An 11,893-nucleotide genomic window follows, 5' to 3' on the forward strand; every position below is an offset into this window, starting at 1 on the left:
TCAGTGGTGGGACTGTGACATAGTGGTGACACAGGGTCCGCTGTCCGTCGCGTTTTGGTGGCAGCGGGACTCCCGTTAGTGTCGCCCGTAAGTGGACGAACGGCGGTGGGCTGTTCGTCACATATTGGTGGCAGCGCGGTGGGATAATCCTAGAGCATTAGTGATTTGGTTTGAGCAATCATTCCTCTCACTAAAAACCTGCACGGTTCCTGCGGGAATCCTGCATCATAGGTTTTGGAGAACAGACTCAGTGGTTACTAGTCCTGAGACATTAGTGTGTACTTGCAAGTATCCCCCTCCCGTTTCTTCGTTTTTCTTTTTCTATCTTTTATTTGGCAACCATGGCGGCAAAAGGAGAACCTTGGTACACCCGGCAGACAAAGGAAGTTCTTGCTGCGTTATGCACGTACCAAGGCCTTGACGCCACGAACAAAAACAGAGCTCAAATGATCGCGGCTCTAGTGCAGCTGGACAACGACCAGAATCCAGCGAGCGCAGAAGTTGGCCCAAGTTGCAATGGGGCTGCAGCAGAGGCTCCACTCCTGAGCGCTGGCCCCACATTCAACCAGAACGGGGTGGACCCCTATCTGCAAATGGCCTTGGACGAACTCCCCGCCGAAGACAGTGATGGGCGGGTGAGGCTGATCCAGCAAGCTCGAGAGAGAGCAGAGCAGCGAGCCGAGCGCCAGGCGGAGAGAGCTGAGCGCCAAGCTGAGGCTGAGAGAGCCGAGCGCCAGGCGCAGAGGGCCCATGAACTGGAGGTACTCCAGCGGGGTGGGAATGCCCTCACAGCCCGAAGCCGTGAGCCCAGCAGCGTCCAGACTCCTAAACCCCGGCCAGAGCATTTTCCCGTGATGGAAAAGGACGGGGACTTGGACACATTTCTGCGAGCCTTTGAGAAAGCCTGCAGACAGTACCAGCTGCCTAGAGACCAATGGGCAAGGTACTTGACCCCAGGGCTAAAAGGCAAAGCCCTGGAGGCATTTGCTTCTCTTCCGCCAGAAGCCGATGATGACTATGACGCCATAAAGCAGGCGCTGATCGCCAAATACCGGCTGACACCTGAGGTATACCGAAAGAAGTTCCGACACCTCCAACGTGGCCCACACGATAGCTACAGTGATGTGGTGCAAGGACTCAGGACCCACTTTGACCAGTGGATCCATGGACTGTCCGTTGAAACCTTTGAGCAGCTACGGGACCTGATGATCAAAGACCAGTTCCTGCATCTCTGCCCAGCTGAGGTCCGACAGTTCATCCTGGACCGCGAACCAACGAACGCGGACAAAGCGGCGCAGATCGCCGACAACCACGAGGCCAACCGGAAGCCCGAGACGCGGAGGCCAGTCGCCACCAGCTGGAAAGGGGGTAAGCCAGCAACCAACCCCAATGCCCCAGCTAGCCGTCCCTCCGGAGGCCCTGTCCCTGTTGCCAACAACAGGCCGGCTACTGACAGTCGCCTGTGTCACCACTGCCAGCGGCCTGGTCACTTCTTTTACACCTGTCCGAACAGGCCGAAGAACCCCCCAGCCAAGGCCCCCGGGCCCAATGCCTCTGTTCTTTTGGTGGGAGGTGTGGTTGGGAGGGCTGACGACAACGTTCAACCTGTTCAGGTGGGGGCCCGTCTTGCTACAGGCCTCAAGGACACCGGGGCTGAACGAACCCTCATCCGTCCTGGACTGGCGGCCCCTGAAGAGTTTGTTGAGGGGAAAACCCTGACTGTCACCGGGATTGGAGGCACCCGTTGTCCCTTGCCAGTGGCACGAGTTTTTCTTGACTGGGGTGCCGGGAGCGGGTTGAGGGAGGTGGGAGTGTCTGAAAATTTGCCCACTGATGTTTTATTGGGGACTGACTTGGGGAGGATGGTTGCATACTATGTCCCTGACACCCTTCCCCAAACTGATAATAAGGGTAACGTTAACCCTGATGATGTTGATGATGGGAAACTGAATGTGTTACCTGCTAATGCCTTGATGAGTAATGATGCAACTAACAACCATTCTTTCCCCAGGTACGATGCTGATGCTGATGTGAATGTACCAAAGCAAACTGATAACCATTCTTCTCCTAGGAAGGATGATGATGATGTTGATGTATCTGTGCCGACTGAACCCGTTAACCCTTTCTTTGAAGCGGTAGATGTGTCCACAGGTACCGAAGTGCTCAGCCCCGTCACTCTGCGGAGTGAGACGGCTGAGGAACCCCTGGCAGGAGTAAGCAACGGTGCTCAAGGAAATGGGGAGGTGCATGGGGACCATGAGGAAGGTAATGCCATGCAGCTGACCAGTGCCACCGAGGAAGGTAACTGGCCCATAAGTAGCACTGCTCCTGAAGTGTTGGGGGTGGATGGGGAGGTAGAGCCCAGGGCAGCACCAGCTGGTGGGTCTGCAGAAATCCCCAGGGAGACAGCATACATAGCAGCTGTCACACGCAGTCAGAGTGCCCAGATCGCAGGTAACGCACTGTCTTCTGGACCCTCTGCTGCTACAGGAGAGACTGAACCAGAGGTGAACCCAGAGCCGGTTCCAGAGGGTCCCAGTAAAGAGGGGACCCTGACGTCACTTCTGGCAGCCTCCAGCATGGAGTTCCAGGCTGCTCTGCACTCAGATGCCAGCCTGGAGAAATTGAGAGGTCTCGCCGAGACGCCCACCTCCAAGTCTGATAAGGAGAGGGTGTTCTGGGAACGAGGAAGGTTGTACCGGGAGACAGTACCCGGAGATCCTAAAAAGGAGTGGTTGAGGGAAAGACAGCTGGTCGTCCCCTATCAGTTCAGAACTGAGTTGTTGCGGATTGCCCATGAGATTCCACTCGCTGGACACTTGGGGATCAGCAAAACAAAGGCACGGCTGTCTCAACACTTCTATTGGCCCAAGATGGGGACAGATGTAACACACTACTGCCGCTCCTGTGCCACCTGTCAAAAAGTGGGTAAGGCGGGGCCTGCTCTTAAGGCTCCCCTTATTCCTTTGCCGGTGATAGAGGAGCCTTTCCAGAGAATCGCGGTGGACATTGTAGGACCGCTGTCCGTCCCCAGCAGCTCCGGAAAGCGATACATTCTCACCGTGGTAGACTACGCTACCCGGTACCCAGAGGCAGTAGCTCTGTCTTCAACCAGGGCAGATAAGGTGGCTGACGCACTGGTGACCATCTTTTCGAGAGTAGGATTTCCCAGGGAGATGCTTACCGATCAAGGGCCCCAATTCATGTCTCGCCTAATGGAGGCTCTCTGTGAGAAAATGCAGGTGACGCAGCTGGTATCGAGTCCGTATCACCCACAGACTAACGGTTTGTGTGAACGTTTCAACGGTACCCTCAAACAGATGCTCCGCATACTGGTTGAGACCCAAGGGCGCGACTGGGAGCGGTACCTCCCACACCTGCTGTTCGCTTACAGAGAAGTTCCGCAGGCTTCGACCGGGTTCTCCCCCTTCGAGCTCCTGTATGGCAAGCGAGTCCGGGGACCCCTTGGGTTGATAAGAGAATCCTGGGAAGATGAGCCAAACCCCACAGAAGTGTCCATCGTGGATTATGTCATGCGCTTCCGTGACAAGATGCAGACCTTGACGCAGTTGGTGCATGACAACATGACGCAGGCTCAGGCTGACCAGAAGCGCTGGTACGACCAGAACGCCCGGGAGCGGACCTACCAGGTGGGTCAAAAGGTGTGGGTGTTGGTCCCGGTACCAACGGATAAGCTTCAGGCAGCCTGGGAAGGCCCGTACGTCGTCCACCAACAGCTCAACCCGGTCACCTACGTGGTCACGCTTGACCATGCTCGGGGTAGGCGCAAGGCCTTTCACGTCAACATGCTGAAGTCGCACTACGAACGTGAAGCTTGCATCCTACCGGTCTGCAATCTGCCAGAGGATGGGGAGGAAGATTCCCTCCTGGACATGCTGGCCCAGGCCAAGGCCAATGGGTCCATTGAGGACATGGAGATAAGTGGTTCGCTCACCGTGTCCCAGCGGTTGCAGTTGATGGCCACCCTGGAACTCTTCCGGCCCGTGTTCACCAACCGTCCTGGGAGGACGGAGTTAGCGGTTCATGAGGTGGACACCGGGAATCATGCCCCATTACGGCGAACACCTTATCGGATCTCTGAAACGGTGCAACAAGTCATGCGCCAAGAGGTCGATGAGATGTTAAGGCTGGGAGTGATTCGACGGTCAAAAGGTGCGTGGGCTTCACCTGTAGTCCTCGTGCCTAAAAAGGATCGAACCACCCGGTTCTGCGTGGACTACAGGGGGCTCAACGCCATCACAACCTCTGATGCCCACCCGATGCCGCGCATCGAGGATCTGCTCGAGCGGTTGACAAACGCCAACTACATATCCATCATGGATTTGAGTCGGGGATACTGGCAGATTCCCCTGAGCCCTGAGGCGCAGGAGAAATCCGCCTTTATCACCCCCTTTGGACTGTACGAGTCCACGGTCATGCCCTTCGGCATGAAGAATGCCCCTGCCACTTTCCAGCGGATGGTCAACCACCTGCTTCGGGGACTGGAGGAGTACGCAGTGGCGTACTTAGACGATATTGCCGTCTTCAGTTCCACCTGGGAGGAACACCTTCAGCACCTCCAGGAGGTGCTCAAGCGTCTTCACCAGGCAGGCCTGACCATCAAGCCGGGGAAGTGCCAGATAGGCATGCGCGAGGTCCACTACCTGGGGCACCGGGTAGGCGGGGGTTCCATGAGTCCGGAGCCAGAAAAAGTGGACGCAATCGTGTCCTGGCCCACCCCCAGGACCAAGAAACAGGTGAAGTCCTTCTTGGGCACTGCAGGGTACTATAGGCGGTTCGTACAGGACTATAGCGCCCTTGCCAAACCCTTGACTGACCTCACCAAGCAGAGGCTACCCCAAACAGTCAACTGGACAGATGACTGTGAGGCGGCTTTCCAAGCTTTGAAAGCAGCCCTGTGCAACTCTCCAGTGTTGAGAGCAGTCGACAGCAGTCGCCCGTTTCTGGTACAGACCGACGCCAGCGAGTTTGGCCTCGGTGCTGTGCTTAGCCAGGTCGACTCGGGGGACCAAGAGCACCCCGTGTTGTACCTGAGCCGGAAACTTTTGCCGAGGGAAGTGGCATACTCGACCATCGAGAAGGAGTGTCTGGCCATGGTGTGGGCACTGCAGCGTTTGCAGCCCTACCTGTATGGGCGCGCCTTCACGGTGGTAACCGACCACAACCCACTGAGCTGGTTGCACACCGTGTCGGGAACCAATGGAAGATTGCTCCGCTGGAGCCTTGCCCTTCAACAGTACGATTTTACTGTAAAACACAGGAAGGGCAGTGAAAACGGCAATGCCGATGGGTTGTCCCGCCGGGGCGAACCCGCTGAGGTGCGCATGGCCGATTACCGAGAGGTAATGCCTCCTTAGCGCCCTCTTAAGGGGGGAGGTGTGATGTACCATGTCTGCAAGATATGTTTTCTGTTGCAATGTGCTAACAAATCCTCCATCCTAGGACATTGTAAACTCTCAGTAGTAGGAATTCCTTCCCCCCAGGTTTTATCAACCCTGCCACTTCCTCTGGAAGAGCAGGAATGTTAATTAGCTAGACCATCTTCCTCACACCATTTGCCTTCTCTCCTCTTCAGAGCGGGAAAAACTTCTTTGTTTGAAACGAATAAAACTATGAGAGACTATACCATAAGAACCAAATACCCTAGAGATATGAAAATCATATTTTTGTAACCTGAGCGGTCCCAGCTTCGAGACCGCGTATGTTTCGAAGTTCTACCCTGTCCAGAACATGAGATAGGATTTGCGCCCAAATGGACGGTCATATCGCATAGATGTTTGATGTTTTCTTGATGGGCTCATTACGCTGGGAAACATGATACCACTGATGAGTCCATACCAGCTTCTCCCATAAAGTTATAGCTAATCTAAGTTTTGTAGCCAAAACATAACTTGGATAAGAGAGGTGGGATCAACCCAGAATGCACCTCTCTGTGATGTCACATAGGAAAGTCTATAAGGCATTTCCTGGGCAAACCAGCTCAGAACAGCTCAAGTCGTCGTGCTAGAAGGACCCCAATGAGCGGAGAAGTGCAGCTCCGCCTCCACCCACCTTAGCCGCATGGTCTGCCTAAGGAACAATATGGAACTGTGAGTGTAATCTCTTTGTTTTCTCCACTTTTATTTTATACCTGTACTGTACATATTTTATGTCTCAATTTTATAGCAACTTTTATCTGTAATCACTGTCCTCTTTCGGAAAATAAATGAAATTATTTAGATCTGTCTCCATGCTCTAAGAATCGAACTATACGCCTTTGATAGATAATCGCTACTAATTCAAGGGGTTTGCCACGGACCCTCTTAATTTAACACTGTGAATTAAGTAACCGTGACTGGTGGCAGCGCGTTGTGTACGGCTATTACGGCTTGCTGGCAGTCTAGAAGGGTCTTATATTGCTGAGTAAGGGGCTTCAGCCACAGCATTGATAATTCCCTTACTGCAGAAGCCTAATTGCCGGTTCACAACAGGCAGCCCGTCCGGCGACTAATTATCCTAGGTGCAGTTCCCTGACTGACCTGAGGGTAAGGGGGGCGCCGGAGAGCTGCGAGTTCCAAAGTGGAACTGAGAAAGTGGGATATACATAAATCCCCGCAGTACTTGGAAGATTGATAGCAGTGGTGGGGCATCCAAATTAAACTCCCCCTGTGGCAAATTGTAGAGCGAGATTAGCTTGCTGGATATTTTTGGTCACATGGTGCCAGTGTTGGGATAACTAAGATAAGCCCCACTGCGCCTGTGATAGCCGTGTGCCGGCATTGTGTCACGCCCCTCCGTCCGCTGATACACCCGTGTCAGTGGTGGGACTGTGACATAGTGGTGACACAGGGTCCGCTGTCCGTCGCGTTTTGGTGGCAGCGGGACTCCCGTTAGTGTCGCCCGTAAGTGGACGAACGGCGGTGGGCTGTTCGTCACAAGCCGTGTCACACATACACACAGCCTCGTCACACATACAGCCATGTCACACATACACACAGCCTCGTCACACATACATACAGCCTCGTCACACATACACACAGCCGTGTCACACATACACACAGCCGTGTCACACATACACACAGCCTCACACATACACACAGCCGTGTCACACATACACACAGCCTCACACATACACACAGCCTCGTCACACACACAGCCGTGTCACACATACACACAGCCTCGTCACACATACACACAGCCTCACACATACACACAGCCTCGTCTTATCTCTCCCTGGGAGCAGCCACCAATGCTGACGTTTCATCTTGATTGCTGCGCTGGCTCTCTCCCTCAGAGCTGCACAGGAGGACAAGAGCTCCGGAGCTGTCATGTTAGCGATGCCCCTGGAGGAGAGCAGAGAGGCGTCCTGTGCGCGCCCAGGCGGCCTTTTCAAATTTCTGACCTGGGCCCTGTGTGAGCGCACTCTCCTGCTTGCCTGCACTGACGAAGGCCGCGGTCGCGCTCACACACTGATGTGGGCTGCTGTGACCCTTATCAGCGCATGCACCAACCGAGCGCGAGCGCACACAGGGCCTAGTCAGAAGTTTTAAAGGGCTGGCGGCCCATGTTGTAGTTCAGAGCCGCCGGCCCACCGGGAATCTGCCCGGCTCACCAGATTATCAGTCCAGGCCTGGCTACAAAAATTAAATGAGAATATATCAGGAAAATCCTACTAAAACGGTGACGATAAAGAGTTACTCGTCACACATACAGCCTCACATACACACAGCCGTGTCACACATACACATAGCCACACATATACACACAGCCGTGTCACACATACACACCGCCTCGTCACACACAGCCTCGATACACATACAGCCTCACACATGCACACAGCCTCATACATACACACAGCTGTGTCACACATAGCCTCACACCTACACACAGCCTCGTCACACATAAAGCCAGCCGTGTCACACATACAGCCTCACACATACATACACACAGCCTCGTCACACATACAGCCAGCCGTGTCACACATGCACACAGCCTCACACATACATACACACAGCCTCGTCACACATACATAGCCGTGTCACACATACACACAGCCTCACACATACACAAAGCCGTGTCACACATACACACAGCCTCACATACACAGCCTCGTCACACATACACACAGCCGTGTCACACATACACACAGCCGTGTCACATACACAAAGCCTCGTCTCACATACACAAAGCCTCGTCTCACACACACACAGCCTCGTCACACATACACATAGCCGTGTCATACATACACACAGCCGTGTCACACAAACACACAGTCTCACACATACACACAGCCTCACACATACAGCCGTGTCACACACACACAGGCGTGTCACACATGCACACAGCCGTGTCACACATACACACCGCCTCACACAGAAACAGCCTCGTCACACACACAGCCTCACACATGCACACAGCCTCATGCATACATACACACAGCTGTGTCACACATAACTTCACACATACAAAGCCTCACACATACACACAGCCTCACACATACATACACACAGCCTCATCACACATACACACAGCCTCACACATACATACACACAGCCTCGTCACACATAGACACAGCCTCACACATACACACAGCCTCGTCACACACACAGCAGTGTCACACATACAGCCTCACACATACAGCCTCACACATACATACACACAGCCTCACACATACACAGCCGTGTCACACATACACAGAGCCTCGTCACACATACATACACACAGCCGTGTCACACATATACACAGCCGTGTCACACATACACACAGCCTCGTCACACAAAGCCTCGTCACACATACACACAGCCGTGTCACACATAGCCTCACACATACACACAGCTGTGTCACACATACACACCGCCTCGTCACACATACACAGCCTCACACAGCTGTGTCACACATACACACAGCTGTGTCACACATACACACAGCCTCGTCACACATACACAGCCTCGTCACACATACACACAGCCTCACACATACACACAGCCTTGTCACACATCCGTGTCACACACACACACCGCCTCGTCACACATACACAGCCTCACACAGACACACAGCTGTGTCACACATACACACAGCCTCGTCACACATACACACAGTCCTGTCACACATACACACAGCCTCACACATACATACAGCCGTGTCACACATACAGCCTCACACATACACACAGCCGTGTCACACACACACAGCCTCACACATACATACACAGCCGTGTCACACACACACAGCCTCACACATACATACACACAGCCGTGTCACACATACAGCCGTGTCACACATACACAAAGCCTCGTCACACATACAGCCGTGTCACACATACACACAGCCGTGTCACACATACAGCCGTGTCACACATACACACCGCCTCGTCACACATACAGCCTCATGCATACATACACACAGCTGTCACACACAACCTCACACCTACACACAGCCATGTCACACATACACACAGCCGTGTCACACACACACAGCCGTGTCACACATACAGCCTCGTCACACATACACACAGCCTCACACAGACACACAGCCTTGTCACACAGACACACAGCCTTGTCACACATACACACAGCCTTGTCACACATACACACAGCCTCATGCATACATACACACAGCTGTGTCACACATAACTTCACACATACAAAGGCTCAGACATACACAGCCTCGTCACACATACACACAGCCTCACACATACATACACAGCCTCGTCACACATAGACAAAGCCTCACACATACACACAGCCTCATCACACACACAGCAGTGTCACATACATACAGCCTCACACATACACACAGCCTCACCCATACATACACACAGCCTCGTCACACATACACACAGCCGTGTCACACATACACACAGCCTCACACATACATACACACAGCCTCACACATACACAGCCGTGTCACACATACACAGAGCCTCGTCACACATACATACACACAGCCGTGTCACACATATACACAGCCGTGTCACACATACACACAGCCTCGTCACACAAAGCCTCGTCACACATAGCCTCACACATACACACACAGCCGTGTCACACATACACACCGCCTCGTCACACATACACAGCCTCACACAGACACACAGCTGTGTCACACATACACAGTCTCGTCACACATACACACAGCCTCACATACACACAGCTGTGTCACACATACACAGTCTCGTCACACATACACACAGCCTCACACATACACACAGCCTCGTCACACATACACACAGCCGTGTCACACATACACAGCCTCACACAGCTGTGTCACACATACACACAGCCTCGTCACACATACACACAGTCCTGTCACACATACACACAGCCTCACACATACAGCCGTGTCACACATACAGCCTCACACATACACACAGCCGTGTCACACACACACAGCCTCACACATACATACACACAGCCGTGTCACACACACACACAGCCTCACACATACATACACACAGCCGTGTCACACATACAGCCGTGTCACACATACACAAAGCCTCGTCACACATACAGCCTCGTCACACATACACACAGCCGTGTCACACAGCCGTGTCACACATACACACCGCCTCGTCACACATACACACAGCCTCATGCATACATACACACAGCTGTCACACACAACCTCACACCTACACACAGCCATGTCACACATACACACAGCCGTGTCACACACACACAGCCTCGTCACACATACACACAGCCTCGTCACACATACACACAGCCTCGTCACACATACACACAGCCTCGTCACACATACACACAGCCTCGTCACACATACACACAGCCTTGTCACACATACACACAGCCTTGTCACACATACACACAGCCTCATGCATACATACACACAGCTGTCACACACAACCTCACACCTACACACAGCCGTGTCACACATACACACAGCCGTGTCACACATACACACAGCCATGTCACACATACACACAGCCTCGTCACACATACAGCCATGTCACACATACACACAGCCTCGTCACACATACACACAGCCCTGTCACACATACACACAGCCCTGTCACACATACACACAGCCCTGTCACACATACACAGCCCTGTCACACATACACCCAGCCTCGTCACACATACACCCAGCCTCGTCACACATACACATAGCCGTGTCACACATACACACCGCCTCGTCACACACACAGCCTCATGCATACATACACACAGCTGTCACACACAACCTCACACCTACACACAGCCATGTCACACATACACACAGCCGTGTCACACATACATACAGCCTCGTCACACATACACACAGCCTCGTCACACATACACACAGCCTCGTCACACATACAGCCTTGTCACACATACACACAGCCTTGTCACACATACACACAGCCTCATGCATACATACACACAGCTGTCACACACAACCTCACACCTACACACAGCCGTGTCACACATACACACAGCCGTGTCACACATACACACAGCCGTGTCACACATACACACAGCCTCGTCACACATACAGCCGTGTCACACATACACACAGCCTCGTCACACATACACACAGCCTCGTCACACATACACACAGCCCTGTCACACATACACACAGCCCTGTCACACATACACACAGCCCTGTCACACATACACACAGCCCTGTCACACCCAGCCTCGTCACACATACACCCAGCCTCGTCACACATACACATAGCCGTGTCACACATACACACAGCCCTGAAATTAGTAGCGATTATCTAAAAAAGGTGCATAGTTCGTTTCTTAGAGCATGGAGACAGAGCTAATAGATTTTATCATTTATTCCCAAAAGAATGCGGGCAGTGAGTACATAGATAAAAGTTGCTATAAAGTTGAGACATTACATATGTACCAATACAAATATAAAACAAAGTGGATGAAAGAACAGAAAG

The sequence above is a fragment of the Dendrobates tinctorius genome, unplaced genomic scaffold (assembly GCF_039654945.1).
Source record: "Dendrobates tinctorius isolate UK_male_01 unplaced genomic scaffold, ASM3965494v1 ptg000237l, whole genome shotgun sequence".
In the NCBI taxonomy this organism is placed as follows: Eukaryota; Metazoa; Chordata; class Amphibia; order Anura; family Dendrobatidae; genus Dendrobates; species Dendrobates tinctorius.